This window comes from Colobus angolensis, unplaced genomic scaffold (genome assembly GCF_000951035.1).
Source record: "Colobus angolensis palliatus isolate OR3802 unplaced genomic scaffold, Cang.pa_1.0 Scaffold275, whole genome shotgun sequence".
NCBI classification, from domain to species: Eukaryota; Metazoa; Chordata; class Mammalia; order Primates; family Cercopithecidae; genus Colobus; species Colobus angolensis.
In genome coordinates this window covers 3,007,208-3,032,817 of record NW_012115988.1, presented here as the reverse complement: position 1 = coordinate 3,032,817, position 25,610 = coordinate 3,007,208, and the positions used below count along the sequence as shown (strand labels likewise).

The 25,610-nt window shown below is 39.2% G+C and overlaps 1 protein-coding gene across 5 annotated transcripts in view; it reads right to left on the bottom strand.

Annotated features, from left to right (window-relative positions):
• Window positions 1-25,610, bottom strand: part of NRCAM (neuronal cell adhesion molecule) — a 326,614-nt gene that overhangs the window by 256,692 nt on the left and 44,312 nt on the right. For 4 of the 5 annotated variants that reach the window (XM_011948188.1, XM_011948189.1, XM_011948191.1 and 1 more), the window contains exon 2: window positions 6,649-6,806. The gene's annotated coding sequence lies outside the window, so the exon portion shown is untranslated. Of the gene's footprint in view, window positions 1-6,648; window positions 6,807-8,721; window positions 8,840-25,610 lie in introns of all 5 variants that reach the window. The other variant, XM_011948187.1, reaches the window with a different exon arrangement.

Sequence of the window (25,610 nt, the reverse complement as noted above, 5' to 3'; positions counted from 1 at the left end):
AGAATGGCGTGAACCCAGGAGGCGGAGCTTGCAGTGAGCTGAGATCTGGCCACTGCACTCCAGCCTGGGTGACAAAGCGAGACTCCGTCTCAAAAAAAAAAAAAGGAAAGAAAGACTTGTTACACGTTCAGAAAAGCATACAAGGTGTGTCTGCACACAAAGATACTACGAGAAAGTTATAGAGAAAATGAAAGTAATTATTTTCTTTCACTTGCAGAACAAAACATATGTGTTTGAATTTCTAGGAGGCATTATTTCTGAAATCACAGAGTTCAGAGTTCTTATATACTCTGGGAAGCATCTCAGTAACTCAGGACTGAATGTTCTCTTCTTTTTCGAAGATTTTCAGAAGTGTATATTTTACAAGCCTCTTCCAGTGTTTTATTGTCAAGAGCAGAGGAGTTCTCTTGATATAAATCTAACTATCTTCCTTCTTTAATGTATGTCCATTTCCTCTTGTTCTATCCTCTGAACATAGGCAAAAAATGTCCAATATCCTCCTCACGAAAGATTTCCACTTATTTGATGATATAAGGTGGGTTATGCCTCAATTTTCTTATCCTAAACAATTCCAGTTCCTTTAACTTTTACTCAGAGAAGTTTCTCCTCATTTCTTTAATCACTTTGGTTTCTCTTTGGAATCCTGTCCAATTTCTCCACATACCTTATTAATGGGGACTAACATTAAGGAATTATTTAAAATTGCAAGTGATGCATCTTTTATTAACCTCCATATTCTACTAAAGCAAATGCTGTAATAAAAATGACATCAAAGTGCACTCTGTATTGTCCAGTTGGTCAGAACTGGTGCACTATTTATGGGTTACTTATAGGTAATTACTGGTAATTATAATAATAGCTATGATGCAGTGAATGTTTCCTATGTTCCAGGTACCGAATACTCTGCTGTTAAATCCTGGCAAGAACTCTAAAAGGTAGGTATTTTTACCCTAATTTTTTATAGTAAGGGCCTGGGCTACATTGTCACAGATCTTGATTGTGATTCCAGGGCCAGTACCTTATCACAGTACTATGAAGACAGGTAATCCCATCCTGATATACACACACGCTACATTGCATGGCTCACGTACGGTGATTGCTGCAGTTCAGGTTTCTCTGGAACCAGGCTCTGAGATGAAGATCTGCAGGCAGGGATTTTATTGGTGAGGGCCCCTGAGCACAACCCCAAGGGGAATGTGCAAAGCAGGACAAAGGAGTTGGAGAAGTTGGGCCGTGGTGCTGTGGTGCTGTCACAATGAAAGCCTCAGCCAACCCACTGTCCTGAACTGAGTCAAGAGCCTTTGTGTCCCCAAATCGACCACTCATTGAATGTACATGGGCCTGGGGCAAATCGTATAATCTTGGGTGAGGCAGCTCTGATTAGCTGAAGGCAGAGGACAATCCCCAAAAGGAGTGACCCAAGTGAGCCATCAGCTGTCAACACTCCAAGAAGCTGGAGAAAGAGTGCTTCAGTCAGGAAAGGGCAGGGGATCTGAGTGGCACATCACAGGTCCACCACAGTGACTGTATGTTCTGATCCCCAACTCAGGATGTAGCCCTGTGAACCTGTTTATGGATTCTGAGTTACAGATTATATCATTTTAAGGCCAAATAAGCAAAGAAATCAGACTGAGGGGAGAAAAGAACTTCAAATACTGCTTTGGTTTATGTGTAGGACAAGAGGAATATTTCTCTCTCCTCTTAGTCTCTCTCTTTGCCTCTTTCTGTCTTTCTTGGTCTCTGTCTCTGTCTTTCTCATTTACATTCTCTGTGATACACACATACTAATATGATGACACTAAATAAAACATGAAACCTCTGACAGCAAGGAGAGGAAACAGAAAAGGAGAGACAATAATTTGAAATACTGGTAACAGTTATTATCCAAGTGGATATTGGGATTTTTGAATAGTTCTATCGATAATGCACATGTCCTCTAAATGAAGGACGTTTATGTTATGTTGGGTGAACAGAACCCTGTTAGTAGTTCTGCATCTTCAATCTTTTTTTTACCTCAATCTTTCCTCATAGCTCTTATATATTAAAAGATATAATTGCCTTAGGATGGTTCTTGCCTAAAACAAACAGCACAAATACTTATACTATTGATCGTGAAAAGGAAGTTGTTTTATTTTTCCATTTTAATATAATAAGAACAATAAACATGTTTTTAAAGTTTAAGATCAAAATTATTTATTATTTATTGTTATCTACTTATCCATTATGGAGATGCTTTTAAAAAGCTAGAAAGTCAACAACTGACAAGAATGGTTTTATTAGGGCATGAATTTGAAATAGATTCCCAAGGGAAAATGAATCCAGCTTATATTATGAGAAAATGTGAAGAGCCATTAATTCATATTATGCTGTTGTGCTATTTTATTAACTAAGGCAAAAACAAATTCTCTAGTCACCATTCTCATTTTCACATGAGTAGCAAGGTATTAGTTCAGTAGCTGGGGTTCAAAAGTTAATAATAAACCTCAATCAAGAATAATTTCAAAAGTACCCAGACAACAAAAGGCAGTGGAGAGTGAAAATTGAAATGTAGCAGGACATTATCTGATTAGAAATCTGTTGTCATTGTCCTCCACCAAAACGGCCCACAAATTGCTGATGTAAAGTCTACGATCTCCATTATGGGATTGAATTTGTACCCAAAGTTAGTGGCTCAGCATTTCCTTTCCTCTTTCTTTTTAAAACCCCACATTATAAAAGGGCATACGGCAACACATTTTACTGTTAAATATGATCTGAGCCTGTTGGAATACTGCCCATTCAAAGTGTCACCCCAGCAACTCACCCATGCCTTCCACTTCCCAATAGGAGTTTTCCCATACAACCCTCCTCTTGCAGAATGCTGTGCTCTAACCACAGGGCATAAGGAAGGCAGTCTCCAGTGCTATTCCAAACTCTCAATACTTCTAAGTGGCAACTCCAAAACTAACATAAATTGCATGCATTGCTTTGTTTGCACAATGACACTTACAATACTCACTTTGGAATCCAAGCAGAAAGCAGTCACCTAATACCGTTGAATTCTATCCTTCACCCACGGTAAGATAGTGCAGAAGAAGACCACCACCAAGTCAGATAACAGTGGTGAAAGCTGACCTCCCCTTTCTCAGCCATCATACCATCTTGTGTTCATAGTCTGCAATAGTTTCCATATCTATTAATCCCTGCTCATACTGTTGTTCTGCCCAATGTAGCCAAGCGATGCACAGCGCAAACATTTAGCAAATGCCAATGTCTCCCCACAGCACTCACCCCTTATCCTCAGCATGCTGTTTCCACTGCCAGTTCCACAAACTGTCAAGGGTCTCATGTTTTGGAGACATCATATTAGTGTGTGTCTATCATGCAGCGAATATGAGTAAGACAGAAAAATATTCACAGAGAGAGAGAAAATAGAAAGGCAAAAAGACAGACTGAAACAGGGAGAAATATTCTTCGTGTTCTGTGCATAAATAAATAGAAACTTCTTTTGTTACTGGCAGCTTTTGGGATGAGTGAATCATGTTTTGTACACGCACCCTGATAATTTACAGCCCACTGGTTTCACAGCAAAGACTGACCATTCTGTGGACTTCAGAAAACAATTCATTGTCTTCAAGACCACCTACAACTTGCATGCATGTGCCGTCATTCTAAATTATACTAACGCAGCGTTTCCATGAATTCATCCTCTATACATAAAACTCACAGTAGATTGCAATGTAATTGACCAAATCAGAAATATCTTGTTCTGGATGACTGTAGTTAAGCATGATTTATTGTATATTTCAAAATAGCTAGAAGAAAGATTTCTAATGTTCCCAACACAAAGAAATGATAAATGTTTGAGGTGATGGATATACCCAATTAATCTGATTTAATCATTACACAGTGTATGCATGTATCAAATATCACCTGTAAATATAACTAATTTGTATATGAAATATGTATAATCATTATGTATGAATTTAAAAATGAATAAAAAAGGTAATATCCTGTGCCTAAAAGTGTTGGTTTTAAAGTCACTGATGTCTTTTTTAACTAGAATTTAAATACAGGTGGTTTGATTCTGTACTAATCTTTCATTTCACTGGTAAAACCAGTCTAGAGAAATAAAGGCTGCCAAAAACAAAATCCATGTTAAAAATTAAAAACTATAAAATTTAAAAATAATAAAGCCTTAATCAGAGCTTCAAGTGTTAAAAGAGAATCTGATTGTTGCATCTAGAGTGATTAACCAAAGCAACTGTCATTGGTGTGAACTGATTTACTTAATTCAATTCCCTATTTTAAGATATATAGATAACTTCACAGCTCAATAAAGATTTAGAATGAGAGAAAAAAAATGATGAAGTGGAAAAGACAGAATGAGATTCAGGAGACCAGGGCTTTGGTTCCAGCTGTTAGTGTTAAGTAAGTTACTTAATTTTGCCTCAAATTATTTTTCTTGTGTATGAAAAAGTGACAGATTTGTGGATCTTAAAGTTCCTGGAAAGATGGTAGTGAACTACAGAGAGTAAAAATGGAGCATTCTGTAGCTTTCCAATGGGTATTAAGGAAAAAAATCAGTAAGCTAATTAAGATCACAGTAATCAAATAAAATTCACTCAAAATAGTACTATTGTAAGCATTATTTGAATTTGAAATTTTTACCCCAGACATTCCCTCAAAGAAGGCTGTGAGAATGAATTTCAGCAGTCTAACTTGGGTGGACTTGCTCTCAAACAGTGCAGGCTCTGTTATAACAGGTCTCAACCATGTCCTGGGTGGATGCTGAGAAGACCCAAAGGGAGGGGCCCTAACACCATCCCACTGAAGAATGCAAGAAAGACCCTCTCAGTCTCCCATAAGCAATGCTGAAACACTGGGCAGAGCAATGAAAGTGAGAATTTGACAAGGACTCATGACTGATACTGAAAAAGAATGACATTTTAGAAAGTAAAGCTCCTTTCTTAAATAATTGCTGTAGCTATTGTGAATTAAAATGGAGAATAGCACTGGCTTGTTACTGTCCTTGACTTTAGGGTTTACACTGTTTGTTAAAGACTGCTTTGAATTTCATTTTATCAAACTGGAAAGGTCACCATATCTGTCTCCAGGAAAAAAATCATAATTTATTATGCCAAGAAAATAAGAAGAAAAACTATAGATACAAAAACAGCAGATAATGTCAGAATAAAATGAAAATAGAGAATATGGTAAGTGGTAAATAAATGAATAATACTGAAGGCTTAAATACAAAATCAAATGTATAATTAAAAAAATATTTTTAACCATTGCCTATAACTCTCAAGTGAACGTTTCTAGTTCTAAATCTTCCCCTTACCTCCACACTTAGCTGTCTGATGGATATTTCTATCTAGATGTCCCTTATATACTTCAAAGTCTTTCCCTTCCCAAGAATAAATCTGCTTCTCTCCTAAATTCCCCTTCTGGTATCATCATGTTCTCAGTCACCCACGTCAGAAATCCAAGAATCCCAAGTCCTGACATTTTCCTACTTCCCATGCCCAATCAACCGCCAAATCCAGCTCTTTCAAATTCCCCTTTCTTTCTCTATTCAATGCTGCTTCTAGCCAAATTCTAGTTCTCCTAGTTCTCCTTTGTAATAATCCTAATTACAAAAAGGATCTTTCCTTCCTTCAATATTGCTCTAGTTCATTCTCTATACTTCCTCCAGCATAATACACATAAAATGTCAATGACTTCCAGCTGATAACACCTCAGTGCTTCAGTGCTTCCTGCTCACCTTCCTTTCACACACATACCATGACTTCTTACTTTCTCATATGGATTTCGCACCCCTAACCCACTGGTCCTACCTGCAATACCCTGTCCACCCCACCCTGCTCTTTACCTAACTCCTATTCCACTTTCAAGAGCCATTTTAGGGGACACCTCCTCTACGAAGCCTGCTTTTACACACAGCCCTCTGGCCCCAGACTGCATTAGCTGCCTTTTCCATTCCTTAATGCACCCTCAATATACTTTTATCATAGAGAAGTTGGTCATATCTATTTATGTGCTGTCTCTTGCATTTGGCAGATATTCCTTGAAGAAAAGGACTTATCACCTTTGCTTCTTTAGAGCCTAGCAATATTTACTGAACTGAACTGAAAATAAATGAAACTATGGGGAAAAAACATATTGGCGGGTATGAGAGTATTTCTGAGGATTATAAATGTTTAGGAAAAGTAGAAATTGTTTTTCTTACTTATGCAAATAATACCTCAAGGTTTACAAAGTGTTTGCATATAAGTTATATTGTTTGATCCTTAAAACAGCAAAAGAAGGTAGGGTAAGGCAGATATTGAGGCTGATAGAGACCCTAAATACATAAGAAATTTTTCCAAAAAGAGAAATATTACTGATTTTTTAAAAGGGGGGTGTGTGTGTGTGTATGTGTATGCTCAGATAGATCTTCATAAGATCAGAGTTCCAACTTCAAATAAATTCCTGTTCGGTCAAAATAGCCAATTGGCTTTCTCCATATTTACTAAAAAGTTTTCCCTAAAAAGAAAAACTATGAATTGCTTATAAAAAATTTTCAATAACTGTTTCCCTCTTTTCACTACTTTCCAAGTAGATTTTGGAAGACAGACCAGTTTATTCAGTCTTCTAAAGATAAAGAGAGAACTAATTCACTCTCACCTTCAGAAGGTCCACTGGGCTAGATACCTCCCAAATGTTTTTCTGATTTCTGAAGCTATCCTTTTCTCAGGAGAATGCCAACAGCTAAGACCAGCTTTGGCCAAAGTCTTCAGCAAACAGGGGATAAAGAATGCTGAGGGAGAATATCACAAAGATTCCTGAAATGGAAAAAAAATAAATAAATAACACAAGACAATGTAAATTGTTTTGGGTTAGCTAATTCTATTAAACTGAGATTTAATCCCACTATAGTACTAAAATTTGACAAGGGGGACTTATTACATATCAAATTCCATGATTAATTTTAACCAAGCATTATCGTACTTAATGACATCAATGTCTAAGAAATTTTAAGCAACTTAATGGGAACAGGTAATGAAAAAAGGTAACATTATTCCAATTACATTGCAGTGTAGTACAGAAGGTCTGAATTACCCCTAAATAGCAGGAAGCAACGGTGAACGCAAATCAAAATGAAAAAAAGGCACTTGATCTTATTCTACTCTAATGCTTCATGGGAATACACTGTGCTTCACAGTCACATCAACAACAGGCCATGGCGGGGAAGAATCTAATACAGACTGAAAAGAACAAACAATGAAGAACTAAGTATTTGATCAAGGTTGACAATGTCAGAGAGGAACTCAGCAATGCAATTATATTTTAGAAGTAGCTTTGAAGGCGGTAAGAAAAGAAGGCATCTGGAATAAAGGGGTTGCTGAACACACCATTATAAGGAACAAAAAGCATAAGGTTAAGGTGGAACAGAATAAAACCTTAATTAAACAGAAGCCAACTAACAGGTGTGCTTGAATATTATGTTTATTAAACATCTCACTTTTATGAGAAAGGGTAAAACCACAAAAGGAATGCGTCAAAAAGCTTCTTCTAAACCAGAACTTAGGGTCAGTCTATAGTAAGAAGAGCAGAAACCATGAGTTCTAGACCTGCCTCCATCACTAACAGTATGACCTTGGGCTTGCTAAGTGCTTCTCAACCCTGCCTGTGCATTAGCACCACTGGGTGAGCTTTTAAAAAGTATCGATGGCTGGGCCACATCCAGACCAAATAAATCCCTGACCACTTAAATCAGAATTTCAGGTGGAATGGCACCCGTGTCATTATTTTGCAAAAGAAAGTCAGGGAAGATATTCTTGGATGACCCCTCTAGCTCTAACATTCTGTCTTTTCTACACTTTCAGCACCTGACAACTCATTTGTTTAAAATAGATACAATTTAAATTGATAGTATCCAAAACTTTAAAACCCTATAGCAGTTCCCATTTTCAGGAGGCGGGAACTCAGGGTCAAGAGGTACAGTGATTTACACAAGGTCCAAGCAAAGCAGCAGCATGAGAATGGGGTCAGGTCTTCTAGGGAGGAGAAAGCCAGATGGACCATGAGCTGGGGCCAGACACAACTCTGTTTCAGGCTAGGCTGGGTATGATCCAAAGACATGAGCCACACTGACGACTAGGAAGTAATGAGGCTCGTGGCTCTCTGGGCAGAGATGCATAACCACAGGGTTCCTGCTTTTTAAGGAACAACAGGCCAGGTCCAGTGGCTCACGCCTGTAATCCCAGCAGTTTGGGAAGCCAAGGTGGGCAGATACCTGAGGTCAGGAATTCGAGACAAGCCTGGCCAACATGGTGAAACCCCGCCTCTACTAAAAAATACAAAAACACCTGTAATGCCAGCTACTCGGAGGCTAAGGCATGAGAATCACTTGAACCCAGGAGGCAGAGGATACAGTAAGCCAAGATGGTGCCACTGCACTCCAGCCTGGGTGACAGAGCAAGACTCTGTCTCAAAAAAAAAGGAACAATAGCAGGCTGGGCACAGCGGCTCACACCTGTAATCTCAGCACTTTAGGAGGCTAACTCCTGAGCCCAGGAGTTCGAGACTAGTCTGGGCAACATGAAGAAACTCTGTCTCTATAAAAAATACACACACACACAAAAATCGTCAGGGAAGATATTCTTGGATGACCCCTCTAGCTCTAACATTCTGTCTTTTCTACACTTTCGGCACCTGACAACTCATTTGTTTAAAATAGATACAATTTAAACACACCTGTGGTCCCAGCTACTCTAGAGGCTGAGGTGAGAGGATGATTTAAGCCAGTGAGGAGCAGGCTGCAGTGAGCCAAGGTCATGCCACTGCACTCCAGCCTGGGCAACAGAGGAAGATCCTGTCTCAAAAATAAAAACAAAAACAATAGAAAATAATAATCTTAGTAGCTAAACTATTGAGCACCTTCTGTGAGCTAGACACTGTGCCAAGATGTGCTTTCATCCTCACAAGAACTCTCTGACCCAGGTACTATTATCATCACCAGTGTATCAGTGAGCAAACTGAAGCCAAGAGAGATGAGTCTTGTCTCAAAAATGATGGACCTCGAATTTTAGACTTTTAACAAAGCTACTCTCTCCGGATCATGCATTGCCTCAAAGAAATACAATTCCCTTGCAGGCTGGAGGCAAGGCTGCTCTGCCCTGATATCTACTTTGTCTTTTTTGTCTCAGTGCATTCTCACACTGGAAAGTGGAAACAGAAGCCTCCTGGAGTCTCCATGGTGTGGTGCTTTCAGATTTTCTCAGGCTAAACAATTAAATTTCTGTTGTTTGAGAGAGAATTAACATTTTACAGAATAACTTTTATTCTTACACAGACACTTCCAAATTAGTACAGTTTGGATGCTGAGATTTAGTTACACTATCTTGGAGAAGTTCAGCTCAGGCAGCCATCAGAAGAGTCATCACTGAAAACTGCCCTAAATAACTCAGTCCATCATGACATCTGAGTTTAAATGCCTAACTGAAATCTCTGGAACATCATTCATAATTCATGTGTAAAAAAGTTTTCTAACACTCTTACATTCATCTTCAATCCTCTTAGAGAAGGATCCATGTCGCGGTTTGCTGTCCCATTTCATTTACACTAGGTAAATTATTTCTTTTATTTGTATAGCATTGTTATTTACTATAATAAAATCTAATTTACAAATATGTTGCATATGAAATATATTTTAAGAGGCTAATGCAAAAGCATTACTGTTTCTGACACCTTAGACATATCCTAATTATACTGTGTCAGAATTATCTTCATAGCTCATTTTAATAATAATGTGAAAAGATAGTTTTCATTAGACACATCTGGGAAGAAATAGAAGAGTGTTATTAAAAATAAAAACACAATTTTGGGAGACAGAAGGAGCCTGGAAGGTCACTAAATCCAACCATCTATCTGCCTATAGCCCATTCCATTTTAAGGAAATTATATGGAGCTGAATCTCTCTTCCTGTAGCTTTTACTTATTGCTCACAATTCTGGCCCTTGGAGCCACACCCAGGTTCATATTCTAATGTTAACTTCCCCAACCACAGCCCACTGTTCAGAAAAAAATCAGCTATTGTTTTGGTAGAGGTGCTGCTTGGATCAGGAGTGAGCACCTCAGAGGCTGGTGGATGACCCAGGAGGTAGCTTTGTGCAGAGATACGCTAGAACAAAGACAATAGTAAGACGCGTTGATCACACCAGCTCTCTCTGGGATTTAGTTGGATGTTGGGAGTCAGAGGAGAACCTACTAAATATGCAGAGATAGCAAAAAGACCATATGTGAGACCATGTGAAAGAGGTCAGTCCCTTGAGGTCATCTCAAACCTAACTTTCTACTTTACAGATCCAAACTGGGCAGCTGTGCAGTAAGTCCCTCCTCCTTAGGGTGTTCTGAGTCAGTTGCTGTTTTCTACGGCCCAGAGTGCCCAAATTCACGCAGACTAAGATTACAGCACTCCATTTACTGCCATTCTTACGGCTACATTTCAGACTGACAGTTAATATTCCCCTAATCTTTATGTAGGTCTTTTTGTTAGAAACGAATGAAGGCTTTATTTTCACAACATCAATATTTCACCTTCTTAGATTGGGTCCATTATCCCAACCTGCTAAAAACTTTTGACTTCCCTATCCTGTCCTTACAAAATATTCGTTATGCCATCATCTATGAATTAGACAAGAACACCATCTAGCATAACATTCATGCTACTAATAAAAAATTTAAAAGCCAACAACAATACCAAATTGGACACAATTTTAGAGAGAAAATAGTATAAAAATGTGAAAATCAAATTGTTAGTAAATAAATTTATTTTAGTGTATGTCATTACTTAAAATTAATAATTACCAATACTCTAAGTTGATTGCTAATTATCCTGAAAAATATAATAAGCTACATAAATGGATATGACCAAGCACTTCATTTGCTGGATAAAGGTGTTAACATTTACTCGTTAGAGATTGCAAAATCCAGAAGAATGAGGTTTCGGCATCATTAGAGAAAATGAGGCCATAGTTGAGATAATTGGCAATACGAACTTTGTAGCTGGAATAATTACCTGTGCAGTCGAGCAAGAATTTATGTTTGAGAAACATATTGCAAAAACAGAGCCAAGTTAGCTTCAACCTTCCCTGAGGCAATCATGGAAATTAGCAGAATCTGTCATTTTAGGTCATCGGTATCCCCTTGTCAAAGTGAAACTGTTCTCTGAAGAAGATCTCAACTGCTTTGTCTAATTTAGTTCTCAATCAGCCTCACGGGAGCTCTCCTTACGGTAAAAAGACTCACACCGAAGGGCTTTTTAAGTTCTCCTGGCTGCTGTTCTTAGTTTTTCTGTCTCCACCATTACAGTCAGGTGCCACTTCTCAGGTGGTCAGTATGCCTGCCCAGAGCAATTAAACCCAGCCTCACTCCACTAATTGGATATGCCTGGTCCTCTCCAGGCTGACTCTGGGTAAAGTAAAACTGAAGTGCCTCAGAGAGAGGGCCTGATGCACCAGCCTGTTAAAAAAGCACATGAGTGAATGTGTGAATTTCATGCCATCTCTGATGACCATTCAGAGGGCTTTCTGGCTTGCTTCCTTCTTCTCAGCTGTGCTGAATGGGTAAACTTTTCCTTCAACAACTGGTGTTGTAGACCCACTAGGTGCCACAAGAAATGCAAAGACTCTAAGACTTGGCAGCTACTGCTCAAGAACAGAGATAGGAGATAATACCATTTTATGTTCAATGGCATTTTGAGTCATTTTTCAGAGAGGTAATCTCATTTAATACTGAAAAAGTGTTTTTCTAGCATTTTACAGATTTAAAAAATAAGTTTCAGTAAGGAACTTCTCAGTGGCTCATCGTAGCTAGTAAGTGGCTAAGCCAAGACTCCAGGTATTTTGTAATTCTTAGTCCACATCCACTGACCCATAGGTTCATCCATTAGTTATGCAGGCAAAATGACCACATAGCAATATGTTGAGTGTTTACTCCATCCTGAGTACTGTTATAACTGGTTGGCATATATTTGATCCTCATGACAACTTAATGAAGTAGGCAATTTTAATATCCCTATCTAATAGATGAGAAAACTGAGGCACAGAAAGAGGACTAATGGCCCAAGGTTGTACAGCTAGTTGGGAGCAGAAAGTGATAAACACAATGAGAGCCATGCCACCCGGAAGAAATGTGGAGGAAGTTGTTGGATTTGTTGCTAGGAAGAATGCTAAGCAAGTTTTGGAACGTTTTCTGGCATTTCCAGAACAGTGAGACTTTTCTTCTCTTGGAAATCTTGTGAGAAGACATTGGCATCAGAGATGAGAAAAAGATGGCAATTCCAAGAAAAGAAAGAAATGTGATTTTTTCCCCGTCCCCTCTGCTATGACTATGGATGTGTGAGGGACTGAGCAGCACAGAGAGCTAGTGGCATATGAATACCATCTGCTGCTTTAATACTTGATATGTATATTTTCTGTTACTTCAGATTCTTTGGACAGATCACACTGGTTGAGTAAAGCAGAGGGAAGAGACTGTTGGCATTCATGACCTTACATTTGTGGTTTGTGATCTGACAGTGGATACCCAGGAAGCTTATGAAGTGTAGTGATTTAGCAATATGCTGGGATACCAGTTTGCGTCGTACAAACTCACTAGCTACTGGGCATTCACACCTCAGTGCAGCTTCTTTGTTCTGAACATGTTTTCAGGTATGAAAAAGGAAGGAGCCAGGAAGAAAGGAAGTGCTCCAGCATTCAGTGAGTAATTTTCATGGCCCATACTTGGGACTCAGGGCTTTCAAACACCTCTTTGAATCCTCACAATAATCCCATAAGGGTGGACATTAATGCAACAATTTCATACGTGGGCATATTAAGGCACAGAGAAGTATAGTGACAGACTCCAAAGTCAGAGAGCTTGTCCATGTCAGAGATGGCATTTGAATCCAGGTCTTTCTGACCCTGCTGTGGCATGGCCTCTTCCATTTCTGCTCAAAGAATTAAGTAAATACACAAACAAAAACTTTGCAAAGAGGAGGGAAAGCCACTAGATGACACTACATTTTAGTTAAAGTTAGAAAAGCAGTATCTTTAGATATGTTTGATATGTGGAAAAAACACAGGACACTTAGTGGAAATTAGTTCCAGGAAAAAGCCAGAAGCCTCTACAAACCTTTTCATATTTTTGAACTAAGAGGTACCTTAGGTTGGGTGTGGTGGCTCACGACTGTAATCCCAGCACTCTGGAAGGCTGAGGTGGGAGGACTGCTTGGGCCCAGAAGTTCAAGACCAGCCTGGGCAACATAGTGAGAGCTTGCCTCTACAATTTTTTTTTTTTAATTTAAAAGGAGATACTTTAAAGTCTAAGAAACCAGTCCCCAAGGGACTGCTGTGTTCCCAGGAATTCAGAAGTGGAAGGAGAAATGCATCAAAGATAGGACTATTCCTGCCCTGGCACAGGGGTAAAGATGTGACCATGGTAAATACTGTGAAGGACAAACAAAGGGCTTAGGTGGTCCAAAGGAGACAGAAAGTACTTCTGGTTGGAATCAGGCAGTAAATAATGACAACCTCATTGAGACACTGGCAGGAAAGAAAGGGGAGAAATAGAGTGATAACTCTAAGGAAAAGCAGGATGAGAAGTGATTTTAGGCCAGAGGAGATTTGAGCACATCTGTAGGCTGAGATGTAATAAGAACAGACAAAGAGAGCGAGTGAAGCTGCAAGTTGGCAAGAGTAAGCAGAGCCAGGCCGCATGTAAAGGATGGGAATAGGACATACAGGGATTAGGGAGTTTCTACTATACTTCAGCCACATGTTGTACACATCATAAATATTTAATCTACTTCAACAGGGTAAGGGATAGAGACTCATTTCATGTCTCCTTCCATATTGGAGAGAATACTCTTCGGATTGAAGCTTTTCTGAAATGGCCAAGAACTATTACAACAGCCCATATGCAGCAACCTGCTTATTTGCATATTGCCCAGTCTTCTTACTGGAAAACAGTTGGAGTCAGTCAAAATGAAATGAAATGCCAGCACACTTCAACAGTAATACAAATGCCATGCAACCTCGAACTTGAGTTTAATAGAATAAACAAAACAATTTGCTTTGATGATTCTGAAAAGCAACTGAACTTGTTCCAACTTGAGCAGGGGTTTGTTTATTTTGCTTAGCTCCAGTCATTTACTGAAATCACTCAAGAAACATTTAGTGAGAGTCTACTGGGTAATGCATACTAGTACGAAGCTAGAATGCTAATGATTTTTATATTCTTCCTTCATTTCTACTGCATTATTTTAGATAAGGTTTCATTTTTAGGTGGGGGAATGTTTGCAGCTAATGTTTAATAATATTTATTCTTTCTGATCAAAAAATTGTTTTTGTTTTCCAAAATATAAAAAGTACAGAATTTTTTTAAAAAGAAATTTAAACATTTTCTTCCATGTTCATGTTAATGTTTTGGTGTATGTTTCCCAAGTCTTTTATTTTTCTTGTGTCTGTATTCACTTTTTTCAGAATAGAAGTGGTATCATTCAGCACACACTGGTTTATCAACCTGCTATTCTCACTTAACCATACACTGTGAACATTTCCCCAACTCATTAAATATTCTATAAAATCATTTTTAGTGTCTGAATATTCTACCATGTAAAGAAGCCATATCTATTTAATCACTGCCCTAATATTGGATATTAATGTTATTCCAATTGGCTGACTTTTAAAGGTGCGCTATTTTACTAGCAGTGGCTGAAAAACCACCAGTAAGGTTGTTATACAGAATCTGATATATGGAGCATCATTCAACTGTGAGGTTCCTTTTCTCTCATCTAAGATTGTGATCAACTGAACCGAGAGTATTTCAGGCCAAGTACCTGCTCAGAGCAGAGCCAGCCGAAAAGCCCACTTATTTCTCACCTTCTCCCATCACAGCCTTGCCCTCACCATTTGCTGTGGATCTGTAGTGTGACAGTGAGTAGTCTGCCTGACTGGAAGGGAAGAACAGTTATAAGTTATGTGCTTCCAGCTCATGATTTTGAGGTTCTATTGCAGTAGTTCTCAGCTCTGTTGGGCTTAGGAATCACCTGAGCTGGTTTTAAAACCACAGGTGATATGTTTACTATCTTGATTATGTTGATGGTTTCACAGGTATATGTTAAAATTTATCAAATTGTCCATTTTAAATATATGCAGTTTGTTGTATTTAATTATATCTCAATAAAGCTGTTAAAAAAGCAAAACTCCAGATGGCCAAAGCCCACAATTAAGATTCCGATTTGACTGGTCTTGGATAGGACTCCCCAGGTGGTTGTAATCTAAAGCCAAAAACTATTAATCTAATATATAATGAATCTTTCCAAATTTAAATTGATGTGATTGACATAAAATTGATAAGGGAATATTTTTAAAGAAGTGATTTTATCATTTTCAACTACCAACAATAACAGATTTCTTTAAAAAAAAAAAAAAAAACCTGCCACCTAGCAAAGAAATTTAGAGACTTCCTTTAATGATTCATAATAATTCATAAATCCAACCTTTAATAGTCTAATGTGTACTAGGTACTATGCTAGGTACCACATAGATAATATGCATGTATGGAACTGACACTTTTTAAGAGCCCAATATTCTCTTAAATGAATTTAAACTAGATTAAATCCACAAACTAGTTAAATATCGATTTGTCTAGGAAAAACTACACGGAGAAAATGTAAAAATGAACCTGTTGTGGCCCTATTTGGCAATCATGGATTCTCTATGAGGGCTATTCAAATCCAGGAGGTTTTGCTCTATTTGCCAAGCTGCTGAGCTGGGCACAGGCTTTTTAGCAAGAATGTGAGAAAAGCTGTCCCGGAAAATTGGAAGCTTCCTGCCAGAGGGCACCATCCTCCCCTCCTGACATATGAGGTTCTATGCCAGTGTCTTCACATACAGATATCAAGACAGCTTCATATCCACAATAAAATAGCCAAGGCCTCTTATTAGGGAAAATTGATATTTAATACTAGCTCACATATGTGTTTACTCTGTTACTAAAAAGAAACCTTGAACATAATTAGTGTTGGCTTTGAATGCAGTTTGGAACTGCACCCAGCTGGAAAGGGGCCATGGAGCATTGGGTTTCATTCCTCACCAAGCTGAGCACTCCCTGAAAGGGATTAGAAGAGAAAGAAATGGAGCCGACCCTCATTCAGAAAGAAATGCCCTCCTTGGGTTCACTGGGATAACTGTGGAGGCGGGGCAGGTAGGAGAAGAACTGGAACTGTCACCCTCCTCAATTCCTTGTCTCCTCCTACCTCCATAAGGCACTGCAAAATGAAATTAGGTGAATGGAGCACTTGGGCTGGAGAACGAGGGGTGTGACATATTCAGGGAGCTGTTTGTGTGAGGGAAGGCGCAAAACACCTGCCTAGAAAGAGAAGGTGGCTGTGGAGTCTCACAAGGCCCCAGTGGAGTGAGATTCGCTTTGTTCAGAGGATGGAGGCCAGGCAGGAATTTCAGGTTAGGATCAATTCGTGCGGAGTATTAAGAGAAATGTAAATTGCAAAAAGGTAGGATTTCCAGACTGCTGATCACTATCACTGCTTCAGCTAAAACAAAACAACACTGAAGGTTTTTTTCTAAATAGAAATGGATGACATATTTTACATCCTGCATAGGAAGGAAGGCAAAGCCATCTGGTAACTTTCAATAACCAGCTCAATGCATTGCACCTCCCCCTCCTACCAACAGTCTGCGACAGCCACACTCATACAAAAATCTGAAGCTTCTGACACTTTCTTCCCAAACTTCCCCATCTGTTCTGACATCTCCTGTTGACCTCTCTCCAGAGCCTCTTTAGATCTCTCCCTGGGTCACTCTTCAATTCCATTTTCACCCCGGTGCCATCTCGCGCATCACCCCAGTCTCCAGGCACTAGGCCTGAGGACAGGTCACTCCTCCTTCATTCCGATGCCCAGCTCAGGGGTCCAAGACCCCATTTTGGAGGAGGAGAAGCATGATGGCTTCCCCCATGTTCTAATGGTTTCAACAGCATCTTATATGTAACCTGTAATAGATGCTTATTTTAGTAGTGAAAAATTAAAATTTAGCAAAATTTCCCCTGGCAAAAAAATCTCACACCCATAGAAGCTGTGAACACAAGGTTATGTTTACCTTGTTAGATAAAATAATATGCATAGACTTTTGGAGGACACCTAGATTCTAACACTATCTATATCATAATTTGCAGTTCTCACTACTAACTTATAAATAAAAATTATATTTTGCATATTATATCTTTCATATTAAAAAGTTGTATTTGAATGATTGATTTCCCACTAAATCAAGCCAAATATATGTCTCACCTTTGACTTATTCCTGCCACCTCCCTGGCTTTGTTTTTAGATCATTACAAAAAGAAGAACCCTGAGCCATTACAAACTATAGGCATACCCAGCAAATAGTTCCTGACTCGAGACTCCCAAATCCATATTCTTAAGTTGTATTTTAGTACAACTGCTGCAACTGTGCGGACCTTGAATTCTCAAGTTAAAAAACTTCATTAAAGTACAGATAGAAAAATATAAGCCCATATTAAATAGCCCTGATTAAATTTGGGTCTGTTTCCTTATAATTCTAGTCACTATGACTGTATTTCACCCAATTTCTTATTAAGAAAATCTTGTTATAGTGGTTGCAGTATGAATTGATACTCATCCCACAAAACTTTAAAACATTACAAACCATTTCATAGAAAGAGTAGGGGATAATTTTCTTGGAGAAAAGATGAAGGTGAAATGTGAGAGTGCTATTTAAATTTGATGGGTTTCTGGGAGTACTGTGGTTGGCAGTCCTCGATGTACATGAAACTTCCTGGGGCACTTTCAAAAACAGTTCTGATGCTTGGGCCCCAATCCCAGGGATTTAATTGGTCTGAGGTAGGGACTGGGCCTTGATCAATTTTTAAAGCTCAATCTAATATGTGTTAGAGGTAAACCTTCCCTGAAGGCAGATTTTACTTCAATACAGTACTAAGAACTTTCTAAGTAGAAGAACTGTCCAAGGACAAAACAGGTCACATTGTGAAAGCCAAGTCCTTTGTCACAACAAGTGTGGAAGGGTGGCCTGTATGACTGAGCCCCTATCAGGGATAGTGGAGGAAGTGGTCCAGCATTGGGTGGTTCAGACCCTTGAAATGATTTTTTTCTATACTAGTTCTACCTTGGGTCAGTATTTAAGGTAAAGCAAGCAAACAAAAATGCTTTGTTTGCTATGTCATCCTTGAAATGAAATAGTTTATATAACATCTTTCATATAATCCCGATAAAACTTGTTAATTTGCACATAAAATCAGGTAAGTACAAAATTTTGTTCCATTTTCAGTTTTATTCTGTTTGAAGAACTTCCCTTCTACAATGAATTGATTATATTCTAATTGCTGATACTTTTTCCAACTTTCCACTACTTCAGCCTATGAAAGGCCTTTTTTAATTCGTTGGCATTTATTTTTTCTTCAATTCATAAAAATAATTCCTCATCCCAAATGTTCTGTGAAATGTTATTAATACACAACTACCTATGGATTTCTCTCCAATTATCTTTTTTTTTTTCTTAAGCACTAACATGAAAATGTCCTCTAACCTTTTCTGGGAGATAAATTTTGGCTCTTAAAGGATGATACCCTTAAGGTTTTTTCCCTCAAATTTAAATGCATGAATACTTGCAGAAGTTAACAGAATAAAAAGGAAAAGGTCTCTGAATGTCTCTATCATTAGGTCAGGATTTTTAAAGTTGTGCTTTTTGTTGTTTCTTTATAACCGGGTTGATGTTAATACTATATGCTATTTTACAACTTACTTTTTAAATGTTACAACATGTGTCGAGATTGTTCCATATCAGTACACATGGGCCGAGACCTTTTTTTTTTTATTTTATTTTTATTTTTTTGAGACAGAGTCTTATTCTGTCATCCAGGCTGGAGTGCAATGGAGCGACCTCAGCTCACTGCAACCTCTGCCTCCCAGGTTCAAGCAATTCTGCCTCAGCCACTTGAGTAGATGGGAGTACAGGCATGCGCCACCATGCCTGGCTAATTTTTTTGTATTTTTAGTAGGGACGGGGTTTCACCATGTTGATCAGGCTAGTCTTGAACTCCTGACCTCATGATCTGCCCACCTCAGCCTCCCAAAGTGCTGGGATTACAGGCATGAGCCACTGCAACCGGCCAGGCCTAGATCTTTTAACAGCCACACAGTATGGATGTACTTTAGCTTTGTAACCATTCCACTGTTGACAGTCCACTGTTAATAGGTACTTAAGTTAACCCATTTTCTTTAAGGAAACAAAACTACAGTAAACAATTTTGTAAATATGTTTATGTATACACAGATCCCCCAAAATGGAATTTTTGGTTCAGTGATTATTTACATTTTAAATTTTGATAAAAAGTATCAAATTGACTTCCAAAAAGGCTATTATGACTTATACATTCATAAATGTATAAGAAAACTGTTTTTCCATCCTTTTGCCAACACTATATACCACCAATTTTCATTATTCCAATCTCAAAGGCAAAAAAAAAAAATTTGAGTCTTGCCAAAGTTTAGAGTATAAGCCAAAGCATGAGCAACTTTCTAGAATGTTCTTAAATTTTACAAAAAAAAAGATGAAGCTAAATTATCACAGCAGATGTTTGAAATCTACACCCAAACCTGGCATTTTGCTCAGATCCTAAGATTGTGTGAGACCTTTGCAGTAACTCCTTCCTCTTTCCCCCTCATAATCACTTACTTTTTATTGTATTTTTGTTTTAGTTGTATATATTTATAATGTACAACATTATGTTTTGAAATATATATGCATTGTGGCATGGCTAAATCAGGCTAATAAACATACGTATTACTTCACATGTTTATCATTTTTATGGTAAGAACACTTAAAACCCACTCTTAGCACTTTTCAAGAATACAATGTTATTAATAACTATAGTCATCATGTTTTATAATAGATCTCTTGAATTTATTCCTCCTAACTTGTTTTGTATCCTTTGACCAACATCTCCCGAACCTCCCTCCCTTCCCACCACCCCAGCCCCTGGTAACCACTTTCTACTTCTATGAAATCAGTTTTTTAAAGATTCTACATGAAAGTAAGATCATGTGGTATTTGTCTTTCTGTTCCTGGCTTATTTTACTAAACTTAATGTCCTCCAGGTTCATCCATGTTGTCATGAATGACAGGATCTTATTCTTTTTATGGCTGTATAGTATTCCATTGTATATACAGACTGCATTTTCTTTATCCATTCATCTGTAGATGAACACTTCGGTTGATCTATGTCTTGGCTATTGTGAATAGTACTGCTATGAACACAGGAGTTCAGATATCTGAATATACTGATTTCATTTCTTTTGGATATATGCCCAGTTGGATTGTTGGATCATATGGTAGTTCTATTTTTAATTTTCTGAGGAGCCACAATACTACTTTCCATAATTGCTGTACTACTTTACATTCTCACCAACAGTGCACAAGTGTTCTCTTTTCTCCACATCCTTGCCAATACTTCATACCTTTCATCTTTTTGATAATAATCCTTCTAACAGGTATGAGGTGATATCTCACTGTGGTTTTAATTTACATTTCCCTGATGATTAGTATGTTGAGTTTCATATATCTGTTGCCCATTTGTACATCTTCTTCTGAAAAATGTCTATTCAGGTGCTTTGCCCATTTTTTTACTTGGGTTGTTTTCTCGTTATTGAGTTGTCTCAGTTTCTTATATATTTTGGATATTAACCACTTATCAAATGCATGGTTTGCCAATATTTTCTCCCATTCCAAATAATCCTTTCCTCTCGAAATCCTTACCACTATAGCCTTTGAAAGACAACTCAAAACTCACCTCCTCCAGGAAGCCCTACTTGATTAATTACCTTGATCTCACACATTTTTATTCTTCCTTTACTCTGATCCTTCAACACTTATGTATTTAGTCTAAAGCGGCTTTTACATTTCCCTTTGTGTCTTCCAATAATTCCAGAAAGACAGGAATATAGGGGGCAATTAACCAACAGATATCAATAAATATTTATTAAACATTATATTTAGTTATCCAGCCAACAGAAATTCATTTGGTGCTGTATTGAATCCAGTTTTTCTGCTTTCCCAGGTTTGCCTGCCCCTCTCCACACTGTTCCTCTAGCTGCTTGCTCAGTGTAAAGTCCCTGCCACAGCCACCATCTTTTCTCCCAACACCATCAGCTGTCTCAGCCTCTCTGTAGCTGATGGCTCTGATTCAGCCTCTGTCATGTCCACACCGCAGCAGGAGCTATAGCCCTGCACCCTCATCCTGTGTAGCTGCTATTATAGAGATTCTGGCTTCCTGAACCACTTCTACATTCCAACAAAGTGCCCTGCTGTGGGGTATAGGATCGGGCTTCCCCAAAGGCTGACCAGAGGGTCATGGTAACATAATCTAAAAACAGGAACTTAAAACTTAATGGGATAACCTTGACCAATAAGAGACAGGAGATAAGGAGCTAAAAGATCGATTCCTTGCCATTCCTTCTTGTGACAGACTGTTGCAAGGTACAGTGATCCCAAAGACCTGTCTGTAAGACAGTGTGTCACAGAGCAACCAGCTGTGTTTCCTTGAGAAGCTTTGGACAGCTTGGCAAAGCACTGTTACATATTGTATTTGTCTGGCTTTCCCTGTTCCCTCACTATTTTTGTCCTGGAATTCCATCTCCTCATAAAGCCTTCTCAAGTGAGCTCAGATTCTGTTTTCTAGGGAACCGAGGCTAAGACAGTCATCTACATAAACTCTCCACTCTACATTAGACTAGCCCTGAGAAAGGGTACAAAAGAGGTATCAAAGAAACAAATCCTGTCCACGACAACCTCACAATCTAACTGTGGACGCTAGACTCTACCCATGTAACAATAAGTGAAAAAGACAAAGGAATGAATGAATGTAATCAGAGGGCAAATTGTGCAGTGGTTTAGAAAATGGGAATCATTTGATACTACTCAGTGTACAGGGCCCAGAATAAATACAAACCATTCACTGAGAAGAGGAAAACCATCAGATCTCACTCAGGGCAGATTGCTAAGGAAGAGGGGCTTAAAGAAAGGCTGGGAAGACAGAGAAGCGGGGAGGACTGCAGGGAGTGTGTTCCCTGGAGAAGAGTCACTTTGGTGAAGCCATCACAGCCACAACAGTGGGCGTGGTAAGGAGAAGCAGGGAGAGCCAGAAGGACAATGCGTTTCCCTGAACAGAGGGGCTTGCTGGGGAGAAGCAGGGTGAGTCCAGGGTTCATAGCAGAGAGCTGCAGAGGCAAGAGAGAGGGGTTTGGAGGTGAAGGGCATTTGCTACTCCTTATGTTACCATAGAAGAGATGAAAAAGAAAAAAAAAAAAACACTCCATTTCTTAAGAGGTTGCAGTATAATATTCCCAGCTGCTCCCACGCCCTCCGTCACACCTGTGAGCCATCAGCACAAGGAGTTTGGGGGAAGAAACAAGGTCTTCTTGGCCCTGAGCCTTCTGGTCTCTCTTTCATATCTGCCATCTGGCAATGGGGGTGCCTTTCCTCGGCAGGCCTGCCTGTGTGAGCAACAGCCTGCGGTGGGACCTCAAGGGTGACAATGTCTAATGGAGAAGGAGGTACCCGGAAGCCCTTGTGGCCGCATGTTTAATCACTTCCCCAGTCAGCCTGAACTGTAATCAAGTTGGCATTTCTCCTTCAATCTGGTTTTTGTGTTGTCTTTCTCAAATGGCGCAAACTTGGGAGGGAGGACAGGAACAATATTTAATGACTTCCTAAAACATCAAAAGGGGACTTAGATCTGATGCAATGAGAAATGGGCATGGCAGGAAAGAAGCATGATAAAAAGAGATAATAAATGCTTCTTGATTAAACGGTTGCCCTACATCCTAATTTCTACCCATAAAAAGGAGAAGGCCAGGCACAGTGGCTCATGCCTGTATCCCAGCACTTTGGGAGGCCAAGACGGTGGATCACCTGAGGTCAGGAATTTGCGAACAGCCTGGCCAACATGGCAAAACCCTGCCTCTACTAAAAATACAAAAAATTAGCCGGGCATGGTGGCAGGCACTTGTAAGCCCAGCTACTCGGGAGGCTGAGGCAGGAGAATCACGTCAACCCAGGAGATGGAGGTTGCAGTGAGCTGAGATGGCGCCATTGCACTCCAGCCTGGGCAACAAGAGCAAAACTCCATCTCAAAAAACAAACAAACAAACAAAACAAAACCAAAAAGGAGATGAGAGGCTCTGTGGCTTCCAAATGGTTGCTCTTATGTAGTTCTTTTTACCCTCCAGTGTTTTTCACAGTGGCCCTCTCTGGCTATTATTTCTGTCATGAAGTTCCCTTTTGCTCTGAGAGATGCTGCGAACATTTCAGAAACATTTTGCTTGCTTCCTTCAGTCCAGAAGAATGATTCTTCCATGACAGAACAGAGTCAGCTGCTGATGTGAGTCCATCCCTCCAGATCAGCATGACTAAGATATTCATCTTCATGGAGCGAGAATAACTACAGGAGATTTGAATGCTGCATTTGCTTTAAATAAAACTGCAGATGCAATTTCAGGAGTAGGATAGAGACAGCAGATTTCTTTTATAGTACCAGAGTGTCTATTTTAATCAGTATATTACAGATGTTTTGAGACATTCCCGCAAAATTGACATGGTTGACAACGCTAGACAGAACTGTGTCACGGGGGAAAAGAGGAAAAGATTAAACCACAGGCATGTGGCAAAGGAACCTGCTTTGTCAGAACTATGCTTTGTCATCACTGCTGAGATCAGAGAGCTGTTTCTATGGCAGCAGGCAACACGTACTGGCCAGGAGACAATCATGTAGGGATTTTTAATTTCATTTGATGTCTAATTGCCTACTACTTTGGGAAAGAGACAAATAAAAAAAAAAAAATCTTCCTTAACTAGACAAATACCCCCAAGGAAAATCTTCCCTTAAAGAGTAAGTGATTGAATGTCTCATGATTCTCCGCTTTTGCAACACAACACGCTTCCCCTAATTTGATCAAATAATACTGGTGCTTCTAAGGATCCTTTAAGCTAATAGCCAACAGTAGCCTATTATAATTGCTATGGAGATGTCTTAGTTTCCATAGTTTTGTTCTATGTGGTTATAACAGAAAATCTGAGACTGGGTAACTTATAAGGACAGAAATTTATTGGCTCACAATTCTGGAGTCTGAGAAGTCCAGTATCAAGGTGCTGGCATCTGGTGACCACCTTCTAGTCGCGTCATCCCATGGCAAAAGGCCGAAGGACAAGAGATAGCAAGAGAGAGACAGGGAAGGGGCCAAACTCATCACTTTATAATAACAATAATCCTACCTACAAGGGTGGAGCCCTCATGGCCTAATCACCTCTCAACAGTCCCACCTCTTCATATTGTTACAAAGGCAATTAAATTTCAACATGAATTTTGGAGGGACAAACATCCTAACCCTAGCGAAAGAAAACAAATAATTTTCTGGTAACTGAGGTAAATATTCTAGCAATTTGATTGGGAGTTCATGTCCTAACAACCTATAATTTTTTCTTTTTAATTCAGATGTCCAGAACTCAACTTCTAAATCTCTGGACACTAGGCAGACAGCTCTTTTCTTTTCTCTGCTCTTCTCTCACTTTCTTTTACACACACGCTCTCTCTTTCTGTTTCTTTCTTTTTTTTCTTTTGCAAGTTACAGAGGTGACACTGGTGTTAATACCTGGTTAAATACCACTCATAGACAGTCACTCATTGCCCAGTTTTCCCATACTATGGCAGTGAATTTCCTTAAGCTGCAGTGAATTAACAATGTGTACACAAAGTGGGCAACAATTCTCAGTATCACACACCAAACTGCAACCTTTTAGCCTTTTAGCACTGAAAGTTGCTATCAATGGGATGCACCCTGACTTCAGCAGAGGAATAAAAGCACGGTGCTCCGGAAGCCCCTCTGCTCTTACATCATTCCCAAGAAGCTACACCTGTAACACGCAGACCAAGAAATGACTTCTAGGTGACCAGGAGAGGTGTGGCCACCCAATTCCTTGAGTCATGGCTACCACAGATAATGCATTTCTGTGGTCTTCCCCACAGTTCAAGGCTAGTGCAAAAGGACTTGCTGACTGGTATTTCTGGAGATTCTCTCCAGAAATCAGTAGACATTCTCTCATCAAATAAAAGATTTCTGTGCTTCCATGAAGCACACTCTATCAAAGCATCTTTTGAGAAGAAAGACAAGCCCACTCACAGAATAGCATGCAGAAGGGCATCTCCAGGGACACGAGTCACGGCTGGGATCTTAGGACAAATGTTTTCCTGAAGAGCATAATAGATGGGATGAGCGATGACATTCTGTCTTGAAGTGGTCAGCACCACAGCCTGCCTGTGAAAGCAGCATTGGCCTGACCACACACTGGCTGGGAGGGGAGATGTCTTTTATCTGCTGTACATATTATATACACACACAGACACACACACTCACTCACTGAAAGTTGCTGTCACTAAGTATATATATATTCACCCATGTGTGAACAATGAGCACTTAAGCACTTAGAAAATACATCACTGACACTGCCGAGCAAGATGGCCGAATAGGAACAGCTCCAGTCTCCAACTCC